This window comes from Schistocerca cancellata, chromosome 1, assembly GCF_023864275.1.
Source record: "Schistocerca cancellata isolate TAMUIC-IGC-003103 chromosome 1, iqSchCanc2.1, whole genome shotgun sequence".
In the NCBI taxonomy this organism is placed as follows: domain Eukaryota; kingdom Metazoa; phylum Arthropoda; class Insecta; order Orthoptera; family Acrididae; genus Schistocerca; species Schistocerca cancellata.
In genome coordinates, this window is record NC_064626.1 from 797,042,275 (window position 1) to 797,068,813 (window position 26,539).

A 26,539-nucleotide genomic window follows, 5' to 3' on the forward strand; every position below is an offset into this window, starting at 1 on the left:
CAGACGAGGGCGCGGCGAGGTAGGCACCTGCCGAGGCAGCAGGCACAGGGGTGGCGCAAAACTGACCCTCAAGAAGGAAGCCCATAAAAGACGGTCTAACAACTAACCCGCATAGGTGCGCGGGTTTCCTGGCCCTCGTTGTCCTCTCCTCTGCTTACGAGCAGCAGCCCCTCTCTCGCCCTGTGACTGGGAACGACCACTATTGTCACAATGCCATTTCTAAAGTGCCGTTTCGTCCAAGAACCATCTTAAAGAGACTACCGTTACTTTCGCTCACATACTTCATGTGGTAGCAGTGTGCTTGGTTCACACAGGTGACATCTATGCAACTCATTTATCTTAAGCAGTGAAGTTCCTGCTGCCACTTCGTTACAACAGCAAATATACTGTTTGACCGAAGGATACTCAGTTTTCTCCTGTCTCTACCTTTCGAGGACTGAAATGAGACTGAACCAAAATGCTTCAAGTAGACAGAATAATAAGCAAAATGGTAAACATATCTCGCATACTTCATATCATTTAATCTGATTTTAATTTCCCACCGAAAAACGTCTTAAATTTGAGCTCTGTATATTATCTTGGAAAAAATATGCAGAAGATTTTGATGCCACCTATCGCAGGGATATTTCTAGCCGAGTCGACGTAAGAAGATCCTTGACAGTTGCAGTGGGCTGCACACGGAAGCTTTACGAGCCTACCTCAACCAATCATGTAATACAATTTTATAAACGTCTCTAACACAACGCCGCAGAGCTGCCACAGCATTACTGAGGAGTTTTCGTCTGCAGCCGTCTGCGCTTCGCAACTGAAAGCCGGCAACAGACTGCTAGCTGTCAGGGCTCTTATTAAGCCGACTCCATTGAGTTGACGAAACATCCGCTCTCAAGTTCCACATGAAACAGTTACGAAGACCATTACACTTGGATATTCTGCAGGATAACTCAATGTCTAGGTTGACAGATACTTATACAGACATCGAAATAGCTTTGACGATATTTATGAGAATGCCAGTGACTACAGAATCTTGTGAACACAGTTACATCAAAATTAAATGTGATAAAAAAAACTACTTTAAAGTTGAATTTGGGTAAAATCAGACAATAATATTTAGCTATGTTGTGTGTCAAGTATGACAAATCAACTAAAACTCACTTCAGTGACATAATCAACTACTTTGCTTCCCTCAAAGTAAAGAAATGCAAAGTAAAAGACGATTTCTGCCAAGAGATATTTTCCCAACACGTTATTGTAGTCCTTTTTCTTTTGTTTCTAGTTAGTAATTTAAAGCGAACCAATAAAATGTGTTTTTATATCATACTAAATCCAATGTACAGTAGTTTCCACAAAAAATATGACACAAATTTTATTTTACTTTGAATTTTTGTATGAAGTTTGTACTACTTGCAAGTTATTTAGTACATTAATTCATTTTATCTGTTTTATGTGATATTTCATATAAATACATTTACTTAATTTTTTATTAAACGTATCTAAAAATTACAAAATTTGCTGTATAAGAATCGCAGAAAGTTATTTTTATGGAAGGAAGAGGGGAAGGGAGAAGAAGAGGCACAGTGTAGGTAGTTCTGCTACAGGTGTTTCGCTAAGTGTATATCATTACCTCGGTATGGCTCTTGTATGGCATCCTACACTGACAAGTTTACCGAGTACTAATAAACACATACAATAATACATAGAAGCAGCATTTTATGAGCTGCACACATTTTTTAAATGGAACAATGTCTATTGACATTAACAAGCTAAAAATAGCATAAATTAGAAAAAAAACGGCTGTGAGCACTATGGGACTTAACATCTGTGGTCATCAGTCCCCTAGAACTTAGGACTACTTAAACCTAACTAACCTAAGGACATCACACACATCCGTGCCCGATGCAGGATTCCAACCTGCGACCGTTGCAATCGCGAGGTTCCGGACTGAAGCGCCTAGAACCGCTCGGCCACAGCGGCCGGTCATAAATTAGAATGTCAGTGGCGTTTGTAGCAGGATTCTAGTGAGATTCGTTTACGACATATCGTATTTTGAAAAAATCCTACACCGACACTTGAACAATAGCTGGAGACAGCACACATTAAGGAACCACCCAAGTGTGTACACTGGTTACGTGTGCTCTGACCAGTAACGAGGCCTATGACCATCACATGTTGTGTTTAAAATGACCACTCGCAGCGGCAATACGTGCTTCCAGTCAAGGATGGAACGATTGCTGCACACGTGCTTGTTCAGGGGAAATGTCCGAGCAGGCTCCAGTAATATGTCGTTGTGTATCGTCGGATGTAGTTGATAAGCCCTTGTAGACAGCGGCTGTCAGCTATCCCAATAGAAAAAAGTCTACAGACGCCAAATTCTAGGAACGGGCCGGCCAAGGAACAGGTCCTCTGCGTCCAATCCAACGAATTGGAAACAATTCGTGAATACGTTCTGCAGTACTTCGTGCACTACTGGAATTGGACAGCCATCATTTTAGTACCAGAAGTTCCTCTTAGTCTGCAAAGGAATGTCTTTTAGTATCCGTGGAAGATAGTCCCTTAGGAGGCTGAGATATTTGCGAGCGTTCAGTGTCCACTCTATGAAACATGGGCTATGACCCGATGGTTCACTATCCAACAGCACACGTTCACACTCCATGGACGCTGATGTTCCACCTGACGAAGCCGAAGTGCATGTTTTAGTGGTTTGCCTAGCCATGACTGGTAAATGTGTCCGCTATCGTAGCGGAGTGGACAGCGCACCACCGTCTTGGCATGCCGGAGGGCACGGATTTGATTCCCAGGTAGGTTGAAGATTTTCTCCGCCCAGGGACTGGGTGTTTGTGTCGTCTTCATCACCATTATTTTATCGTCATCGAAGCGCAAGACGCCGAAGAGGCGTCAGATCGAAAGACCAGGCAGGTTCTCCCGTCGGGAGGCCCTCACCACGAGACATTTCATTTCATTGGTAAATGTGGCTTCATCACTAAAAAAAGATACTTAATACATCTGCAGAATCCTGTCTTAATGCCCATGTACCAGAAGTTAAGTGGATTTTCATAATCATTTCCATGCGCCTCTTGATAGAAAGACGTGTGATGGGGATGGAACCTATGTCGATGGACAATGCTTAGGTCACTGGCCTGGCTCATGATGTCACTACCTCGTGCGATTGAACGGGAGCTAACGTGGGGATCAGTTGCAACAGCAGCACTGTCACTTTCATGTAACTGGTTTAAGAGGTTGATAAATAATCACTGAGATTGCCGACGTGTATTGGAATATATTGCCGCATACATCATACAAGAACGAACTGCATTCTTCCTGCAGTCACCATACACCATGAGCACGTCGGTTTTTTTCTGCACTGGTAAATCACGTCGTCCACTCACGAACTGCTGCTTGGACTGTGACACACTAAATAACTAGCAAGTCTCAATGCACCCAAGGAACACGCAAGTACGCACTGTAAGCAAACATAACAACTCGTACCAAGCAGTTACGCAGGCTGAATGGCACCAACAGCCAACTTTTCAAAGGACGATATCTCGTAAACAACTTGCACTACAATCCTACAACAAACACGAGTGACATTCTAATGTACCCTCCTTCTATTTTTTAATCTCAATAGGCATTCTTCCAATTAAAAAAGTGCGTGTCTGCACAAAAATATATTTTTGAAGTTTTATTTTAATACAATCTGTTTATTGGTACCAATACGAGCCCCTGACTACCAATCGATTCTGTGAAAACCGCACATCAATAGGACCTTCCATTTTCGCAATCACAGCGGTGCAAGTTTTAGGTGATTCACCCTGAATATTGTGCTTGCCCCGATATAGGCTTGTCGCTCATAACTTTCTTTGGGAGCCGACATCATTCGTTTTATGGAAGTATAGAGGGCATCAAGTATAGAAATGGGCCGTGAAAAGAAAATAACTGAAGGCACTTACAATCAAAGTTGTTGTTGTTGTTGTTGTTGTCTTCAGTCCTGAGACTGGTTTGACGCAGCTCTCCATGCTACTCTATCCTGTGCAAGCTTCTTCATCTCCCAGTACTTACTGCAACCTACACCCTTCTAAATCTGCTTAGTCTATTCATCTCTTGGTCTCCCTCTACGATTTTTACCCTCCACGATGCCCTCCAATGCTGAATTTGTGATCCCTTGATGCCTCAGAGCGTGTCCTACCAACCGGTCCCATCTTCTTATCAAGTTGTGCCACAAACTCCTCTTCTATCCAATTCTATTCAATACCACCTCACTAGTTACGTGATCTACCCATCTAATCTTCAGCATTCTTCTGTAGCACCACATTTCGAAAGCTTCTATTCTCTTCTTGTCCAAACTATTTATCGTCCATGTTTCACTTCCATGCTTGGCTACACTCCATACAAATACTTTCAGAAACGACTCCCTGACACTTAAATCTATACTCGATGTTAACAAATTTCTCTTCTTCAGAAACGCTTTCCTTGGCATTGCCAGTCTACATTTTATATCCTCTCTACTTCGACCATCATCAGTTATTTTGCTCCCCAAATAGCGAAACTCCTTTACTACTTTAAGTGTCTCATTTCCTAATCTAATTCCCTCAGCATCACCCGACTTTATTCGACTACATTCCATTATCCTCGTTTTGCTTTTGTTGATGTTCATCTTATATCCTCCTTTCAAGACACTGTCCATTCCGTTCAACTGCTCTTCCAAGTCGTTTGCTGTCTCTGACTGAATTACAATGTCATCGGCGAACCTCAAAGTTTTTATTTCTTCTCCATGGACTTTAATAGCTACTCCGAATTTTTCTTTCGTTTCCTTTACTGCTTGCTCAATATACAGATTGAATAACATCGGGGAGAGGCTGCAACCCCGTCTTACTCCCTTCCCAACCACTGCTTGCGTTTCATGTCCCTCGACTCTTATAACTGCCATCTGGTTTCTGTACAAATTGTAAATAGCCTTTCGCGCCCTGTATTTTACCCCTGCCACCTCTAGAATTTGAAAGAGAGTATTCCAGTCAACATTGTCAAAAGCTTTCTCTAAGTCTACAAATGCTAGAAACGTAGGTTTGCCTTTCCTTAATCTTTCTTCTAAGATAAGTCGTAAAGTCAGTATTGCCTCATGTGTTCCAGTGTTTCTACGGAATCCAAACTGATCTTCCCCGAGGTCGGCTTCTACTAGTTTTTCCATTCGTCTGTAAAGAATTTATGTTAGTATTATGGAGATAATATTAGAGGTAATTGATATCTACTGTCAGATTTCTGGTACCTATTACATTTTTAAGTAAAAAAATTTCTGACGAGTCTTAGCCGCCACAAGGATAATTCATTTAACCCCTATCTACGCGACAGATACTACCTTTGTTCGGCCCAAATACGGATTGGTTTTAGCGATTACTGCTCAGCTGACGCGACGCTGATCACTAGATAGTTATAGGTCTCAGTGGACACAAGGTGTTTCTATACGTCCAAAGTGTAGTCTAGAGCTATAGCTATAGTATAAGGGGCGATCGAAAAGCTTCCGTACGAAGGCTGTACGGTCCAGAATTGGAGTGGTAATTGGGCAAAATCCCTGTGAGCAATGAGACAATCATCCCACCGAGGCACCGGATTGGAGATACCCGTTTGGTAAAACACTGCATCGCGCTGCTTGAAGGAGTCCGTAACTGCTTGCTGCACATCCTCGTCCGACAGGAAGCGTCGAACCTGCAACGCATTTTAGTGGACCGAAGACATGATATGCATGGGGAGAAATCAGGACTATGTAGCAGGTGTTCGAGTGTCCTCCAATTGAGTTGGCATAACTTCAGCGTTATGACATTGGCGATACGGAACGTGTGTTAGCACGAGGTAGCTGCACCCCTCTCACAGTTTTCCCGCACGTTTCTCCTTAATTCTCGACAGACACACTGCCCCATACACGTTCTTCTTTCTGCGAGGGATATCTGCCGGTGATTGTCCTTCGGCACCCAAGAAGCTTGTCCTGTTCTGAAGCATTTCGTAATAAAGGCGCCATAGTTCACGTTTCCGCATTTCCTGAAAGAGAACGAATGCTACACTAATGCCTTACCAACATGTCGGTGCTTATACACCCTCATCGGAGTCGCTCCACATTGCATATACGCTGTAAGAATGCCCTCAAAGGGAAACTTTTTCATCGTTCCTTATAACGTTTGCGTGCTTTGGAAAAGTGATCTAAAAACATGTTCGTACGTAATAAAAAGGAAAAGCCGTTTCGATTATTAGTAAAACTGATTGATTGATAGGTGAATCTACGCTGAAACATTTCCGTTAGACCTATCCGAGCACCATACTGGCAAGGTCTTTGGTATACGAATAGCAGCTCTGAGATTTGTTTCAGTCTATAGGCTGTTGCACTTGAATAGCAGTACGTACAAATCCACCTCAGAGATTCAAGTACGGTGTAATGTATACCATCCGATGGGAGTCGTGGGATCCTCCCTATCCTATGCAACAGTGTTTCTCTGGCTGCGTCAGGTTGTCAAGGGTCGTAAGGAGCACTTCACAGCCGGCAGGCGATCAAAGGCCCTGTCAAGGAGGCGAGTGGCAGCAGCAATGAAATTCTTTCCAAGTGGAGACGCGAGACGCGCGCCTCGCTACACAGGGTGAGAGCCCTCCTGCCGCTTCACAGCAGACTCCTCCTCGCGCATCTGCAGCTGTTTCGCTCCAGGCTGCTGTATCCTCCATTTCACTAGTTGGAGAGAAAACGAAGCGAGCCGACATACGAACAAAGCGACAACGACGTTGTTTACCCGTAGTATCCGTCGCGCGCTACACCAAGTGATCCGTAACGGTGCACCGTCACGCATCTGCTGCCGGAGTAGGAACAGCGTTGTAAACTGTGCTAACGGCAAACGCCACAAGCAGTTATAATGTAGTACTACTAATAGCAATATCTGGAGAAACTGTCGTCGAAACTGAGCGGTGATTTCCAGAAACCTGGCAGGTGACGGCATTTTTCTACCATGTTTCGGTTCAAATGGCTCTGAGAACTATGGGACTTAACATCTGTGGTCATCAGTCCCCTAGAACTTAGAACTACTTAAACCTAACTAACCTAAGGACATCACAAACATCCATGCCCGAGGCAGGATTCGAACCTGCGACCGTAGCAGTCGCGCGGTTCCGGACTGCGCGCCTAGAACCGCTAGACCACCGTGGCCGGCTCTGCCATGTTTTGTTGAAACAAATAGTTATTCACTGTCGTGCTTGTCTCGTAGTGGCCCGACAGTTTTCTAGTCTACACACACATTTTTAGGCATAAACGTTTTCATTCGTAAATGTATTTCTCCAGCTATTAAATAAACCTCACATAACTGGTAATTTCGATGAGGTTAAATTGTAAGACAATAGACTGTTAGCCATTCAAATTTTCTCTCAACATGAGGTCGGTGTTTACAGGCTAGAGAGAAGCGAGGGCTTTACTAGTGACCCCCGCCCACTTTTCGGGTAGGAGAGAAATGTACGAAGTAAGCTCAGTCTTTCCGTTCCGCACAAACTCACTGCGAGATTGTCCTAAATTTTAAACAACTATCGAAACAAAAAAATGGTTCCAATGGCTCTGAGCACTATGGGACTTAACATCTATGGTCATCAGTGCCCTAGAACTTAGAACTACTTAAACCTAACTAACCTAAGGACAGCACACAACACCCAGCCATCACGAGGCAGAGAAAATCCCTGACCCCGCCGGGAATCGAACCCGGGAACCCGGGCGTGGGAAGCGAGAACGCTACCGCACGACCACGAGATGCGGGCTATCGAAACAGAAATCCACCGCCGGCCGGGGTGGCCGAGCGGTTCTAGGTGCTTCAGTCTGGAACCGCGCGAACGCTACGGTCGCAGGTTCGAATCCTGCCTCGGGCATGGATGTGTGTGATGTCCTTAGGTTAGTTCGGTTTAAGTAGTTCTGAGTTCTAGGGGACTGATGACCTCAGCAGTTAAGTCCCGTAGTGCTCAGAGCCATTTGAACCATTTAGAAGTCCACCACCCAATGCAAGAGCGAGATAAACAACTACAAATGTGAAATGTTTTTTTTTTTTTTTTAATGGACTTGTAGTCCGGGGTGATATGTTACAATACAGCATCACCGGTCTATTGCGGTCTAACTGTGTTGGTGAGGCAGTAAATTTCCACAGGGCAGTGACTGCGTCACTGCAATTCACTTTGGAGGTGTGGCGGTGGGACTTGTAGTCCCGTACCACCCTCTGACGGTGATAGTACTACATGAGTCAGGCAGAAAATGTTGCCTAACATGGGCAGGTGAAGGTGCGGCGGTGGGACTTGTAGTCCCTAACCGTGCTTTTGCTTGGGATGTGAAATGCAGATACATTAATTACATATGTGGCCGCCAGAATGTCGAATGAAAGCACACAAACGTACATGCACTGTCACGTGCAGGTGCCGCATGTCAGTTTGCGGGATGTATTTCCAAGCCTGTTGCACTCGGTCGGTCAGTACAGGGTCGGTTAATGCAAAATTTGGCTGACGCTTGAGTTGTAATCCGATAATATCCCACACATGTTCGCTTGCACACAAATCTGGTGATCGAGAAGGCCAAGGCAACATGTCGACACTCTGTAGGGCATGTTGGGTTACAATAGCGGTACGTGGGCGAGCGTTATGCTGTTGTAAAACACCCTTGGAACGCTCTTCACGAATGGCAGCACAACAAGTCGAATCACCGAGCTGACGTACAGATATGCAGTCAAGGTGCGTGAGATAACTACGAGAATGCTCCTGTTGTCATACGTATAGCAAAAAAAAAAATGGCTCTGAGCACTATGGGACTTAACATCTATGGTCATCAGTCCACTAGAACTTAGAACTACTTAAACCTAACTAACCTAAGGACATCACACACATCCATCCCCGAGGCAGGATTCGAACCTGCGACCGTAGCAGTCGCGCGGCTCCGGACTGAGCGCCTAGAACCGCTAGACCACCGCGGCCGGCTACGGATAGCAACCCCAATCATAACCATGCAGACAGGTTGGTTGAAAGCCTTCGATTGGCCGTCTCCAAACCGACACAGGGCGATCACCGGCACTGAGGCAGAAACATCTTTCATCGGAAAACACGACAGACCTTCAATCTGCCCTTCAATGAGCTCCCACTTGACACCACTCAAGCCGCAAACGACGGTGGTTAGGTGTCAGTGGAATGCACGCTACAGAGGGTCTGGCTCAGAGCTGTCTCTGCAAGTATCCCATTTGAAACAGTTCGTTGTGTCTTAGTGGTGCTAACTGCTGCTCGCAATGCAACCGCAAACGCAGTTCGATGCGCCAGAGCCGTACGCCAAACATGATGTTCTTGCCTCTCGGTAGTGCCACGTTTCCTTCCGGAGCTCTGTCTTCTGACGACCCTACCTCCTCATGACTACCGCTGCCATCAATCGCGAACAGTGGCTACAATCCTGCCAAGTCTTTACGCACACCGCGGAAGGATATTCCAGCTTTTCGTAGCCCTATAAGACGACCCGTTCAAACTCAGCAAGCTGTTGATAATGGCATCTAAGTCATCGTAAAAGCATTCTTGACTAACATCAGCTTACTACACACAATCTCACCTGTAACTAACGGTCACGACCGTTACAATGCATATTTAAAGAAAGACTGATTTGCATCCTCATACTGGCGCTACTAGCGCCCGTCTTGTGCGACTGGCATGAAAGTTGAATAGACATCTTTCTACCAACAATTTTGTTTATCTCGCAGAGCTCCTTCTTGGTGTCGGGATTTCTTCCCGCCAGTGGTCCGCAGCTCGTGGTCTCGTAGTCTCGCGGTCACGTTCTCGCTTCCCGAGCACGGGGTCCCAGGTTCGATTCCCGGCGGGATCAGGGATTTTCATTTGCCTCGAGATGACTGGGTGTTTGTGTTGTCCTCATGATTTCATCATTATTGATGAAAGTGGAGAGATTGGACTGAGCAAAGGTTGGGAATTTGTACGGGCGCTGATAACCGCGCAGTTGAGTGCCCCACCAGCCGAAAATCATGATCATCTTTCCGTCAGTGTAAAACATAAGTTAGAAACGTATAATTGAAATCATATCAAAGTGGTCTTAAGTGATTTTCGCATACATGCATAGAAATTGTGGGACAGTTGTGACAAGCAGAAGACATATTTCCAAAATACTTACACATTCCACCGACCAATGGGGCTGTAGCAATACAAGAGCTTGTGTCTGTCGATATAGTGTTCATTGGTAGATGATTAATTATGGCGGAGCGTCTATTATTTGCCTTGTGCTTAAGCGTGGTTAATTTCCCATTTAATATTAGCGATAGTGCCATCATCTGTAGAATGTTCTCCTGCTGAGTCGCCGTATTAATTAATGGTGCTACTGTACTTTCATCTGTTAGTAAAAATGGAGATACATTCCATTATCGGAAATAGCTCTATGCAGCTTACTACAGCACGTTACCGTGTAAGCGCTGTGCAGTACTGTCAATACTTCTTTCTTTCACTCTTTCACTTCTGGATATACTAAGCGGTCCATAAGTATTGCCGGCATCGCGCAGCGTTTCCACGGAAATGATGAGGTACGCTACGTACAGCTAGTTTCAATAATGGATTTTATCTGCATTTTTTAATGACACATACACACATATGTATGTATAGGGTGAGTCACATAAGACGTATCACACCTTTTATTTCGTGAACGGTTACACATATCGAAACGCGGTTTTCGGCCAATGTTAGAGCATCGAGAGGCACGTATTTTTTTGTATGGTTAATGTTTTTAATGGTGGTATCAACGGACATATGGAAGCAAGTACTTTTTTAAATGAAACCGTGTACTTTTTATAGCCACATTCGATTGCTCTTGAGAAGAAAATTACAGTGATATAACTTTGTTACTGTTGACGTTGAAACCTGGATTAAAAAATCCGAGAAATGTCCTAGAATTTGAGAGCACGGTGGCCGAAATCGGCATTAGTGGTCCAAACACTGCCAAGCAGAGCTCTCGTGCCACGCTGTGTCAGAATGTCAACACATTCGCATCTTTACTTGTCTGCATTGGAGGCCGCTCATTTATGCTTCCACATTCGTTGCGTCCAGACACGCACATCAGTGAGGACGGTTTGAATATACTACTGTTATATGGTGAATGTAAAACAAATGCCGTAAGAACAGTACAGGAGTGTAGGGCTGTCCATGCGGATCGCCAATATCCAACTCGCCAGACAACTGCACGAATTATTAAGACGCTAGTGCGGACAGGCTCCTTGTACGTCAAAAAGAGGACGGGGAAGAAGACTGCAACTTACAGAGAACACAAAGAAGATGTTCTGGCTGAGATGACAATAAATCCGCTCTACAAGACATATTGCCCAGGAATGTGAAATCAGCCAGACGAGTGTCATTCGCATCCGGCATCGACAGAATTTCCATCCCTGTCATTCGTCACTACACCAGGCACTCTACAACCGTGATTACGAACGTCGAATAGAATTTTGTCGGTTTGCCCTTCAGCAACAGAGAGACGACCCAACGGTTTTCCGACTTGTGCTCTTTACCAATGAAGCAGCGTTTACTCACCACACTAATGTAACTTTGCGTAAAAGCACTACTGGCAAACCGAAAATCCACACTGGCTTCGTCAGGTGCAATATCAACGGCCGTGGACCGGAAACGTATGGTGCGGCATCATACGAAATTATGTTGCGGGATCTTACTTCATCTCAGGCGTTCTAAATGGACATTCGTAAACACACTTTCAGACGAAAATTCAGTAGGTTCTTCTAAAGAGGTGCCACTGGATATCCAGCAGTGTATGTGACTGCAACACGACTTTTTTTCAGCTCACTCGTCCCTTGTTTCAGCGCAGATACTGACTGAGAACTTTCCCGGGCTTGGGATAGGAAGAAATTCTGTTGTCAAATGGCCTGAGAGGTCCTGTTGATTTCTTTCTTTCGGGGAGCACTTAAAGATACAGTTTACGACGAAGTCCAATCCACACCATTTGATATGTGTCGTCGAATCAGCAGTGCATGCCCTAACATATCATGCACTATTACACTACAACTACATCTGTTCATCGTTCTTTCGAACGGCGATTGCAAATGTGCCTTTCAGTCCATGATCAACAGTTTGAAAAAAAAAAAAGATAAAATATAAAATTTATGTTATCAGATTTGGGTAGTTACTAAATAATTTTTAGTAAATTGCTTATTTCATTTGCGAGAGTACGAAAATGCACTGCAAAATCAAATAACTCGAAAATCAGTACGGCACGTTGCTAATAGCACTGTTATTACGCACTTACGTTCAGCATGAGAAGACATTTCGTTAAGAAGAATATTTATTTTGCGGTGTGCAAGTAGTCACCAAAGTACTTTTAATAAAACATTTTGATCAACGAATGTACTTCATATGACATAAGTGAGAGCAGTGTAGGTAGAGACGGTTGTCCGACAGCATTTATTTTACCTCTAAGAAGCACACAGCCACGTACAGGAAAACAGAGGTCAAATCTTACTTCCAACATTCAGATATTTAATACAGTAGTTGGTTTTTGAAGCGTATAAGACCTCTGTTTCAGCTCACGTGGATCTGAGGATACACACAAATGTGAAATTGTTTTCCTAAGCCCTTTGTGATACGCTAGATTCTAGCCTATGTCGTATTTCCATATAGAAGATTAGTAGGTGAACCTGCAACTAGGTCGTAAATTGGTTCAAGGGGAAATAAAGCATTATTCTCGTAGCGCGGCCTGCGTTACGGTATACAACTACGCAGCCTGGTTTGAGACACCTGCTTGTAAGTGTTTACACCGCAAATGCCGTTTCTGGCCACCGGGCTCTCACATTGTAGGACATGTCTTGATTTTTTTGGTGCAGGTTTCAACGACAACATTAAAAAACGCTATACCACTGTGATTGTGTTCTCAAGAGTTCTCGAGTGGAGTTATAAAAAAAAAGCAGTTACTTCAGTATCTCAGTTTATGCCAGCGCTAAAAACATTAAGCAAACAAAATAACGTGTACCCCTTGACGCTCTAACATTTGCCGAAAACTGTGTTACGGTATAAGTAACCGCTCACGAAATAAAAGATGTATTACGCCTTGCGTGACTCACCCTGTAGCTGCATAGCTCCACTACTACTGAGACACTGCAATAATAGCAGTCGCACACGCTACAGTTTCATCATATTAGCAACGCATTTTGTTGCAAGTGATTTTGTGTCTTTGTTAGGCAATATGCAAACGACAAGATTCAGTCTTTTTGTACAATCGTGTTTCATCTATGCAGGAACACAGGAAATTGTTCAATAATTGCACTCCAACATATCATGTATGAAAGAATGTACTATACTACATGCGTCAACTCTCGGAGCACACCGAGGATAATATTGCGTATACATGATGGTCTGAAAAAGTCTGAAAGGCTTGTAAGGATTTTTCAGGGCAGACCGTGCTCAGAAATACATGTTAAGAAAAAAATGGATACGTTGCGCCGTTTCCGAGTTAATTAACATTGAATTTAGCCAATCAGCCGGTGCAGAAATTCAAGCAGTCCGCCAGATACAATTAGTACCAGTTGTTTTCATAGCGTAGATGATAGCGCCCGAGACTGCACAACCTTTGGTGCGAGTTCGATCCTTACTGCGGTCCCATGGTCAATTATTGTATCGCTCTCTTGTTCGGTTTTAGGAAACGAAACGAAGAACACGTTTGGAGACACCATCTCTGGCGGGCCGCTTGAATTTTCACACACAACGGTCTTATTGGCTAAATTTAATACTAATCGACTCAAAAACGGTGCAACGCATCAAATTTTTTTCTTAATAGTAATTTCTCAGTGCAATATACCCTGCAACATCCTTACATGTTTTTCAGACGGTTTCTGACCAACCTCTATATTCGCTTATACCTATGCTGATGTATTGCAAGTCTACCAACAGCACACAAAAGATACCACAGTGTAATAGAAATGGCTACCTGAAATTTACATCTGAAAATCCAAAGGTCTGAACTCCATTAATCGTTGTTACGTAGAACGCATACAGTTAACTGTTTTGCATTTTGACCCTGTACACGCTTGAGTTTTCAATTCCCAATTTCTCATCTTTTTCGACGAAACGCTGAATCCATGCGAAATACTCGACTTACATAGTCAGTTGCCACCCAGTTCCTTCTCTACTCGGTATGCAATTATGACCAAGTGATTTCACAAACCGGACAGCAGGCAGTGCTGCAGATGAGCATCAGTTGTCAAATTCTCGATTCCTGCGTTATTCATAAGACACTAAAAGCGAATTTCGCTGTACAAGATGTCTATTCTTCGAGAGCGGCAAGTGAAAATAGGCCGCACTAATTTCCGATCGGTGTAATCCAGGCGGCACAGAATATCAAAGACGGAAATGAAAGGGAGGGATTATTATAACGGCAAGCCACATAGCGCGCTGAACCGGCCAGTTGCGATCATCCGCTGGAAACACAGGAACACAATTTTAATGGGAATATCAATATTAACAGGAGGCGTCACAAATGTACTATATCATCACAAAACCTCTCCTAGTTTATGGCGGAAACGGTCATGCGTGATCTGTCACGCATGTTTCGCTTAAGAGAATATAGCCATAGGTGTAGGGGTTGCATTCTACAGCCAAAGTAGAAAATAGGATAAGCAACGAAAAATGTGTCGCATGGTAACTTATTATGCTGATGAAACAGTTTGAACCGTTGCGGTCACTTCAGTTACGGGTAGTTATTGTCTAATTTTAGGAAATGAAATCGTGAAGCAGACTCTTATAACATACGAGGTAGTAAAATGGCTCTGAGCACTATGGGACTCAACTGCTGTGGTCATAAGTCCCCTAGAACTCAGAACTACTTAAACCTAACTAACCTAAGGACATCACACACATCCATGCCCGAGGCAGGATTCGAACCTGCGACCGTAGCGGTCGTGCGGTTCCAGACTGTAGCGCCTTTAACCGCTCGGCCACTCCGGCCGGCTGAGGTCGTAAAGGATAGGTATGTACACGTATATTGAACACTTATGGCATGAACGTAACTAATCTTCAGTGGATGTACTATTTACTTTGAAACCAATGTTAATACAAGTTAGAATATCAAGCACACTATTTATAATTTTTAAACTAAATTATCCAATCTCTTCTTACCTTTCACTCTACAGTTAGGTGCAGAAGGCATATTTCAATATCGTCTCTTATTACAGAAGCAGATCATATAGCCCCAAGCTGCATTTTACAGATTTTTCACAATACATTTAGTTATAAATCGTGGAATGTGTCTTTTCGACTATGCTATGAAGGATCCTAATTGTTCCTTACGTCTCATATTTAAGCACATGTTAGATGTACTGCAAAACAGTGTGTTAACGTAAAACCAAAACCTTAGGTAAAATTAACATAAATAAAATACAATTGCGCATTTCATTAAAGTCGCACAGCGTCTAAGAGACGAATATGGAAGTGAAAAGCAACAATAAAATCGTATATCTGAAAAGAAAGTACTCCATTTTGTGTTTGCAGTTCTGAAAGAATGACCATGACCATCGATTTAACAAAAAAATATATATATATATATCAAAATAAATCTGTGAAGAGACGAACTGATGAAACAATTTCCAATAACTAACCAGTCTCTGGTTTACTCTTTATCAGGAGGTGAGAAGGTACAGACGATAAAGCAGACCTGACACGCCACTTCAGTACGCTACTATGGAAGGTGTGGACTGCTGATTCCTGCTGTTCCAAGAGGCGCTACGTCCTGTTGCAACTCATGGCCGACCGCGGGCGTAATTTCATGTTTCAAAAACTTTGTAAAATTATAGGTAGTTGCTCGGATTTCTGCAGAGGCAAAACAAGAAAATATGCTTCGCAATATTACATTATTACAGTGGAACTATGCTCTATGATAAATTTTGGTAAGTTATATATTTAATTTTATTCAGCGAAATTATCCTTTGGTAGAGATTTTCTGAGAAAATGGAGCAGGAGTAAAAATGTTTTCCATCAAGGTGATAAAAATAAGAAACGGTTCAATCGCTCTATTACGCTAAACAGTGCTGAAATTAATTTCGCTTCAGGCGACTTCGTTCTCTGACGGTATGAAAATGTCAGACTAACATTTCCATTGGAGTTCAAAAAAATAACATCTGAATCAGAGTTAGATACGTATGACGCCATATATGAATAGTACAACATATCTAGGACCTAGCAGTCGAACATGATGAATGTTATTTTTACAGCTTCTAACACACTTCTGGCTATAAACAACAAAAACAAAAAGCTCGTGAAGCACTAGGATGTAAGAGACAGTGGAAGGAATGGCGAGGGACGCCGGGGGTGGGGGACAGTGGCAGTGGTGGGGCAAGGGGGAGAGGAAGGATATACTAGCTGCTGTCTGCGGCTTTTATGTGTGTCACATTACTCATCTCTACACCTGACTTCATCAACAAGCATTTGAGAGCCCATACTGTGGATTTTTCTAGTATTTGCGCCATTCAAAACTATTTGTACTCTCTCAATCGTAATATTTCCGCCACGCGTGAAGAGCGATATTTAATTCATGAACAAATTAGTGAGTCTCATATTGTGGCTGGCAACGCTGTTTTAAACAGCAAACAAATCATCAAGAGATTGCGAAAATTACTTGTAGTTCAGTGGCACTATTCGGAGGGACTATACAGTGCGAAGAAAAATCGCGCACTTGGACTTCACAACGCGATTCCTCACGTACTCGCAGTACAAAATTGTTTCTCCCAACATTTCGTCCTGCACATATTTCTGGCATTAAATGGACGTTAAATATTGGCAATCTGCGAACACTGTAATCACATGCACGGTAACTACCTTTGCAGCACATTCTGGTAGTGCTGCAGGAGGTAGATGGTTCGATTCTGGGACGAGGCGTAATTGTTTTTATTTGCTAATGTAACCTGCATGGTAGGGTATCTGTCGTCTTCATCGTCATGCAGTCATTACATTTGGTTTTCTACAAAACATTTGCACATACGTACTATGAACACAGTTATGGAAATACTATTATTTTCACTGGTCAGCTATTGGAGAAGCCTTTTGCACGCCATGCAAGCAAATTGTTTCGCACCATTACATCTACTTCATGCTGCTCTTGTGTCTGTGGATGCAGCCATGTTACCAACAGTCGAGAGCTGTATGATGCAGTGGATCGCACAATGTTTAGTCGTGCAGTGGAGTCGCCTGAGCATCTGCTCTGAGGAGAACGTGTTCATTTGTAAACGTCATGCAGTTATTAATGTGGAAACTATCATCGTCAAAGGTCGCTAATGTGTTACATCTGTGCGGACGTACTGCATGTAGTACAAATGACTAGTACATGTTGCGTTATTTAATAGTGCAATCTTCTTTAACATCTCGTAATTGATACTGTTTTTGTAGATATTCTGTTCTGTGACAGGTCATTTGTTTCAACTGTCTATTTCTGATTTGTATGACCACGTTTCTGTTATGTACACGCCGGCCGGGGTGGCCGAGCGGTTCTAGGCGCTACAGTCTGGAACCGCGCGACCGCTACGGTCGCAGGTTCAAATCCTGCCTCGGGCATGGATGTGTGTGATGTCCTTAGTTTAGTTAGGTTTAAGTAGTTCTAAGTTCTAGCGGACTGATGACCTCAGAAGTTAAGTCCCATAGTGCTCAGAGCCTTTTTGTTATGTACACCGTTACAAAATACTCTACTATGTAAATGTCGCACACACGTAGCTTAAGAAACGGTATATACTACAGTATTATATGGCAGAACCAAAATGGCGAATAAAAACAAATACTCGACAAATACCCAGAATCGAACACTCGACCTTCTGCATGCTAACCCAAAACGCTACCCACTGCACCACATATGATTACATTGTTGCCAGATAGCCAATGTTTAGCGTCCATTTACTGCCGAAACACGGGCGGGACGAAGTTCTGTGACATACGTTTTTCTACAGCTAGTGTGTGAGGAATCGCGCCGTGAAGTCCGAGTGCGTGAATTTTTCTTCACCCTATGTAGTATTTTAATGTTTTAGCAGAACAGAAATACACTACCTCCATTTCGTTATTTTCCTGCCAATGAAATGCGAATTATGGGAGACATTTAGAGCACATGAATCTTAATAATGAGAAGTGCACTCTGTATAAGTTACGGCGAAAGATGAAGCATTATAATTAGAAAGAATGGTGCTGACAATATCACAGATCACCAAGCTTTCATATAAGTTTGAATAACTTTGTGCATCAGTTCTATTTTTTCTATGCAAAACTAAGGCCTATTTGATAAAATGTTCTTGTCATAGTCTGCGTAGATCCTGCAACTTAAGGTTTGGAGATGAAATCGTATTATTTCCATGTCCACTGGTTCTCTTCCGCACAACGTTATGTTCAAGATTCGCCGCTACAGTGTTCAATTTTGAAAGTATTAATAAAAGAAATAAATTTCCGGTGTGAGCCCGCAATGAATATTTTTTTAATAAAACCGCCTAGAACGTTAAATAAATTTCGCTCAATAATCTGCAGTGGTTTTAAGCAGTGTGCGCGAAGAGTATAGTAACACTTTCTCTAACGTCTCTCTGCATACTAGTTACGAAAATCTCAAAATAAATATTATACAACTTTCGTCGAAAAAATCGTAAAGCATACGGAGAAGGTGCTTGCATATTCGATAGTACTGATCATGACTTCGAAGGTAACATGTATTTCATCTTATTTTTTATTATAAGGGGCGATCAAAAAGTTTCCGTTAGAGGATCGTTGCTGCAGCGTACATGCAACCCAGTGTGACTCCGATACGGGTATATAAGCACCCATGTGTAAACAAGAGGTTCTCCTCTTATATAAAACTACTTGGTAAAGTTCGACTTTTCAAAATGTTACCATATGATGAATTTTACCACATCAAAATGCACATCAAAGAATTAATGTCCCATCGACGATGTGGTCGTTAGTCATGGAGAATTAATGTTACAAAAGGATTTAAAATATGTACGGGTGCTCGTATTAAAGCGAACAATTGCAGCGATAACTATTTTTGTATCGAGTGATTACGCGTCTCTTGGGTATGACGTATGGATGTCTACCTACTCCCTTTCAGTGGTGACAAGGAAAAGGCCGGATATCGCAATACAGTTTCATTTAAATATTGCACTACGTGATAAAATGCTATTGCAGCAAATAAAACTGTTCAGTTAATAAGAAGACATTCCCATATTTGAAATGAGCGTCACCAGTTCATACAAAAACGCACAAAAAAACGAAAGGTTCTAGTTTTAAAAAAGATCAGTTTTAATTGCATCAAGGGAGTAATACAAGTCACAATATTTCATAAAAGATTCGCGACATAGAAAACAAGTTTTCTTCAAGCATGTTATTTATTACCGACAACCAGTGGCTCGTAAAAAGCGGAGTACATGTCAGTGTCTAACATACAGGGTGAACCAGAACTCCACCTATAAAATTTCGGTGGTCGTTCAGGGATATTTTCTCAATATTTTGGTACAAGGTACCCTTGATCTCCGATGGCTCTATACAGAGTAATGGTGTGAAATTGGTTTAATCGGTTTGTTACTCCAATTACGTTTGTACCTGTGAAACTTTCTTCCTAACATTTAAGAAGTCAGCAATACGTAATCACCAAGACATGTAACACAAAATACAAAGCAATGCAACAGCCCTCAGACAGATGCAAAAGTTTTTGCAATGCTGGTTGCCGTCGGTGCGGTAACGGGTCAGCAGCGAACCGTACAAACTTCCCCTTACCGATTTGATTCATATTGAAAGGGTGTGTAGGTCATGACTAGGTCCCCAACACGAGTAAATAGGAAAACACAATTGTCAATCGTTTTCGAGACAGCAGAGTGAAGGTGTGCTTATATACCCTGCAGGGGCGGCAGCGTCCAAGGAATAGGCTGCCAAGTGAGTAAGCGTTTAGTTTCATAAGCGCAAGGCCTCTAGTTCGAATCTCGCGGTCGGTAGTTTCTTTCGCACCTACTTAATCCCAAAATAGATTGATTATGACTGTGCAAATTATCAATATTTCCTCATTCATTTATTATTTTACTTGTATTTACCCTGTTAAAAAGGGAAAAAGTTTTTCTTCTTAAGGAGATTGAGTAAAAAGGATACACGAGAACTTTCAATCAAATCCGTATAGTCATTACATCTACATTTGTGACGAATATATTGTGCAACCTGTGGACTACTACGCGAATAAATATGTTGTTGATGGTAGAAACATGGAAAAGAGCAGTTATTGCGACATGTAGATAATGTAGCGGACGCCGATTTTTGCATGTGCATGGTTGTTTCAGTGTCTATTACACAACAAACTGGCTTTACAGTCATAAATGGGTCTCACTCGTCACACACATACGCAGCATGTCACGCATATCTAAGCGTATTACCGGATATTGGTGCAGACAGCTCACAAGCAAAAGCAACAAGAGTGAATCCCGAGAACTTGCACTTTTGAAACGAAGATCTTGCTCGGCTGCCGACTCGGTGCATATTAGCCACCATGCAAAGTATTGAAACTCATTTTTCTTGGAAGTGGTTGACAGTCGCGTGCTCCTAGTCGTGCCCTACAGATCCTGTCAATATGAATCAAATCGGCCGGGATAAACCCCTGTCAGCACAGCGCATTTGTGCTGCTATTGCGTTGCATTCGGTGAACCTATAGTCGAGGCGCATATGGAACAACTCTTCAACAGTTAACTAACCCATAACGCTGTTTGTTACTGTCGACGCACAACTAATCCTGCTGAAAAACCAAACCCGAGACAGAACTGAGTAGTACTGAATGCAAGACTGAAGGTGACGAGTAAAGTGGTAATTACTGTTGTCAACGACAAGTACGCTGAGTGATTGGAACAGACTTGTTACAAACAAGACAAACATAGCATAGCAGCTACATTTGCGGTGTTGGGCAGACATTTTCAGTGCAGTACAGACACAAAGATAAACGCGTGTAAGAAAGGAAACGAATTCATGTACTCTACAACGAGCAACGGGAGATCGTAAATAAGTCCCTTTTATCGAAATACACCGAAAATATCATTTTCAAAACTTCGTCGCTGGAGTTCTGGTTCATCCTATATATAGTGAATCACGTAAAAATTCAGTACTTTTATCTTGCACACCATTCAAGATATGGCAACGAGGTTTACGCTAAAGGCCAGATACAAGAGCGATCCTTACACGAGAGCCGCTCGTAGTGGTTTCCACACAGCCGCCTTTCAATTTAGGGTCATTTCTCGGATATTTTTGCGAAAAGTGTGGACGTCAACATTAACAGCCGTACTCGCCCCTCGTCTTTTCAAGAGCTTTCAAAAGCCATTAAGAAGTGTACAGCACTCCATTTAAAAGAAGAGTACTACACTTGCATCAGTGTCACGGTTGATACGTGAGGCAAGTGGATCAAACATGAAACAGAATTACGCCCTTCTCTGTGTACTGCCATACTCCTAAAAACTTCTTTCGATTCTTTAAAGGTATACGAAATAATTTCTCTTCTTCTCTTTCGGGTGAACATTAATAAAACAGACAAACTGCAGCGACGGATTCCAGACTGGAAATAGAGGAAAAGGTCCTATGAAAATGTGTCCAGAAATGCATCGTTGCTACGACAGATGGTGCTGACAGACTACAGTTCCTCTGACCTTGTTCCGTGTGTTCCTTGAGTGTTGCAGGCTATATTATTGACGCAGCGTACAGTAAGCAACAGAATGGTCCGCTATTCATGTCAGGAACAACCCGAGATGGTGTTTGCGTAGGGCCAAGCAGATGGAAACGGTCGAGAGGCAGAAAGGCTACACCAAAACCAAGTACCCTCACAAACACCAAACACGTCACACAACATATCAAACCATTTTCGGGCATTCGTGTGATCATGTGTCCTACAGGCAGACGAACATACAGGGAGGCGGAGAACTATGAGTACACCAGATATGGACGATCGATTTCTATGGACTATTAAGACGAACCCTACACAAGCTCCACGCAATTGGCCAACCGACACGGTCTAAGCCAAAGGACGATTATGTGCATCCTGCATGACAACCGCTACTATCCCTACCACCTGCAGTCCCAAGGAGGAACCTCTGCACATTTGTCGTGATACAGATGCTATGTAGCTCTGTACCGTCCATTTCCGGACACATGTTCAGGGCCTTTTTTCCTCCATTTCCACTCAGGAATCCATCTCTGTAGTTTGTCGGTTTTATTAATGTTCACCCTGTATACATAACTGTCTGTCTGTGTGTGTGTGCGTGTGTGCGTGTGTGTGTGTGTGTGTGTGTGTGTGTGTTTCAGTGATGAATTTCTCACAGTTCATCTCGTAACAACAGAATCACGATTTCTTCAACTGTTCTGAAAATATTTGAAATGGATAGCTAAGTTGAATCCTCATATGCATATACGGCGAACAAAAATCCGCGCACTTGGACGGCACAGCGCGATTCCTTGCCATGCTAACAGCAGAAAAATGTCGGTAATGAAATTTCGTCCTGTGTATATTTTCGGTGAAAATGGAAATCAAAGGAAGGCAGTTCGGCAGCCTTGCAATCCTATGCTCGGCAAGTATTTTCGTTCACTACTGTATGGCCATGCTGCGCATTTATTGCTGTGGGTAGAGTTTCACGTTAGAATTCGATTCTGGGTATAGGTCTAATTTTTCTTTTTTCGTTTCCTAATTTTACACTACATGATGTGGTATTTGGCTTCTCTGTGTTTATACAGCAATTGTTGCAAGTCCTTTACAAAAGACATGCAATTATGGGTTCGGATAAACATGGTCCAGCGAACCGCTAAATCTTTGGAGATGCAGGGCGGCTGTTTTGACAGTCTGTCTGAAGACTATGTATGTTTCGTGAAAGATATGCTATCAGTTACAGTATATTCAAAAGCTATAACTGGTCGCTCTTTTTGGATGTAAGAAGTGTTTTTTAACCTTTCCGTATTGATAATTTTTGTGAATATTTCTGTGTCATGATAGGTGATTTATTTTAGCCTGATTATTACACTTCATGCTTTTTCAGACATGTTTGACCAATAACTGTCACTTTCAACATTAAAGAGAACCTAATTTGTAGGATACTCATCGTTTAATAAACAGTGTATACTGTAGTATTACTGGAGGCATAAAAATGCGAAAAACATACATCTAGACATGGAACTGAACTCGTCAACTCGAGTATTCGAAAGCAAAATTCTACCCCTTGCCCTAAATGAACAGCGCTTCTGTTGCTGCTGCTGCTGCTGTTGCTGCGCACTGTACCGATATATTGTACGTGTGATTACAGTGTCGCCAAATTGCCTTTCTTTGACGTCTAGGTTATACGGAACTTTCTAAGAGACATTTTTGTGTCATTAATATGCAAAGATCACGAATCACGTTCTGGAGCCGAGCGCCCTAATTTTGCTTCACTATATATATATATATATATATATATATATATATGCCTATAGTATATCATTAAAGATAAGCCTCTAGGTCCGTCCAGCACAGAAATATGCGACATAAAAACATATATATATTTATATATATATATATATTTCGCTGTCCCTACCACTGGTTTCTATGCAGCCCATAATGCCTCCCTGAGATACCATGTGCAAACTATTAGTTTGTGCCTTTTTCGCACAGAATTTAATGTAGTTACATTTTGTACTGTTTTCACTAGAGGCCATGATTTTCGAGTTTGAAATTCAATTTTGTATATTTTTCTTGAATAATTCGAAAACTAGGGCCTCTAGCAAAAACGCATCCCAGTGAAAAATTTAATAACATCTAAGTTCCTACAAAAACGTCCTGTTCATTTTTCCTGTTGCACCCGTAGTTTGGCGTAGCGAGCGAGAAAATATGAAAGCAATTTTGTACATGGTATTTGAAGGTGTCGCGGGTTGCATAAAATATAGCGGTAGGGGCAGCTGGATGACCTTGTCCATACGTGTGTGCGTGTGTGTGTGTGAGAGAGAGAGAGAGAGAGAGAGAGAGAGAGAGAGAGAAAATGTATGTATGTGTGCTGGAAACATTGTTAAATTCTCCACCAAGGGCTCTAGGAGTAGCCCTGTTTCTGCTCCACATGGTTGTAAACATTGCCTAGTAAAACTTAAAACTGCATTTCATTCACGTCACTGGCATTGTAGTATGCTACAGAGTGCTGTTAGTATTGCCTATAGAATATCATTAAAGATAAGCCTCTAGGTCCGTCCAGCACAGAAATATGCGACATAAAAACATAACAATATAACAAAAATTTATAACGCTGTTGCCGGAATATCTCGATGGACAATAAGTTCTGAGTATTAACGATGCAGAAAAAATGATAGCCATTTTGCGTAATATAATTTGTTGGAAAATCAACTTAAATTTTTAAAATATTTTTGAAATATTTTACGTCTTTTTACATGGGCGCCTTACGCTGTGTGTGGGTAGACCTGTAGCTTCTAAGACACGCACAAACACACACTCGTAAATTTTTCGACCATCGATACAGACTCCAGTAAGGTAAGAGCTACAACAATGCGCAAATGACGGCAGTTAGTTTTCCGGCCGCGTGACACACAGCAAGAGTCGTCGCCATCCTCTTGAGACGCAGGAAGAGCGCCGGCGTACCTACCGGAAGGCAGGAGTGCGAGGAGGGCGAGCAGCGGCAGCAGTAGCGACAGCGGCGGCGCGGTCGCGGCCATGCCGCGTGCTGCCCACTCCTCGGGGGCTGCGCTGGCTGCGAGCTGCACGGCGGACGCGGCGCGACTGCCGCCCGAGGCCCCAGAGCGGCGGCAGGCTGGCAGGCGGGCCGGCCATCGATTGGCTGCTGGCCGCGCCGCCTCGCGCAGCGCGACGCCGGCCCACGCCGTCCCATTGTTGCGGCCGCTCTGGATCGCAGCTCTGCCTCGCGCGCGCCCGCCGCTACGGCTCGGGGCATGCTTACCCGTCCGCAGCCTGGCAACGGACCCCATTGTTGGCGGCGCTCTCGGTCACGGAACAGCATTTTGTATCGGCTTTTCTGCAATAGGCTCGCTGGTGCCGATCGCTCAGCAAGGGTGACTATTGAGAATTACTGGAAGAGAAAGCGAAAAAAATTAATGAGTCATGCAACAGACTGCAATGGAAAGCGCAATTATGACTGCAATAAAAATCGAACGGTGGTGGGCGGGACGTGACCCAGGCTGATGTAAAAAAGAAGTGATTTCCTGAACTGCAACTACGACACAACGACCCAATGGATGATATTAGAAAAGAAGTAACAGAAACTTGGTTGCGTAGAGCTCGCACAGTAAAGCTTGATGGTGGCGGTGATAGAGATGGCAATGGTGATATGCTTGGTAACGCATAATCTAGTCGACAGTCCAAAAAAAAATTTTAATTTATATTACGAATTAGCAGCGCCTGTGGTATTAAGAAGTATGGTGCAATGGTCCTTCTGGCATGCATGCATGTTCGAAAGAACTTTGCATCGTACTTCTTAATAACACAGCACTACTATAATAGTATTTACTCGTTATTTCCAGGCCCCCGACTCTTAATAAATATATCCTTCAAATGGTTCAAATGACTCTGAACACTATGGGACTTAACATCTGAGGTCATCAGTCCCCTAGAACTTAGAACTACTTAAGCCTAACTAACCGAAGGACATCACACACATCCATGCCACATTCAGGATTCGAACCTGCGACCGTAATTGTCGCGCGGTTCCAGACTGAAGTGCCTAGAACCGCTCGGCCACTGCGGCCGGCAAATATGTCCTTCCCAGACAGAAATATACGTAAAGTACAAGTCAAGGTTGTGACACATGGACGACGACTTTGGGTTGGGTCGTGATTCGTGTACGGATAGCCGAAGCAGCCAAAGCAATTACTCTCTTAAAGTGGGAAGTCTGGCCTGAAATCCCTTCCGGTACAAGTTTTCACTGTCGTCACTTCATTATATGTTCAACTGCAATTGCGAATACAATTCCTGTATAAACTTTTTTGCATAGAACCTGACAGTATCCAGTTAAAAGAAAGGAGATGAACATCTTAAACCCATCACGTCATACATTTATTTGAGGGTACTACGAAGACGCGATATTAAACGGGATGATCACGTAAAATCAATATTAGAGGAGGCGAATTTAAATAGTTATATTTGTTGGAAGGGGTTGGGTAATATGCAGCTCTGAAAGAAATCGAGTATAAGACGTCACCAGTTCTAGTGCATCGTTCTAGTGTTTGGCATCCTTATCAAGGAGGCATGGCAACAGGCAACCGTTGTATTCAGAGACTGGCTGTCAGTACTGCAACAGATCAGTGTAGCCCACGCGAAACTGTGACAAAAGTGCTCAAAGAAGTTAATGGGAATCCTTGGAAGTAAGACTACGTAGTTATCGTGAAACCTTGATGGATAAATTTAGATAACCTCTATTAGTCTATTCAAAGGACACCATGCAATCTTTATGCAGTCACAGTCGCATGTCTCGCTTATGGAACGTGAAGTTAAGATAAGAGACATTGGGACCCGTACAGCGACATACAGACAACAGGAAAATGGAATGCGATGGAG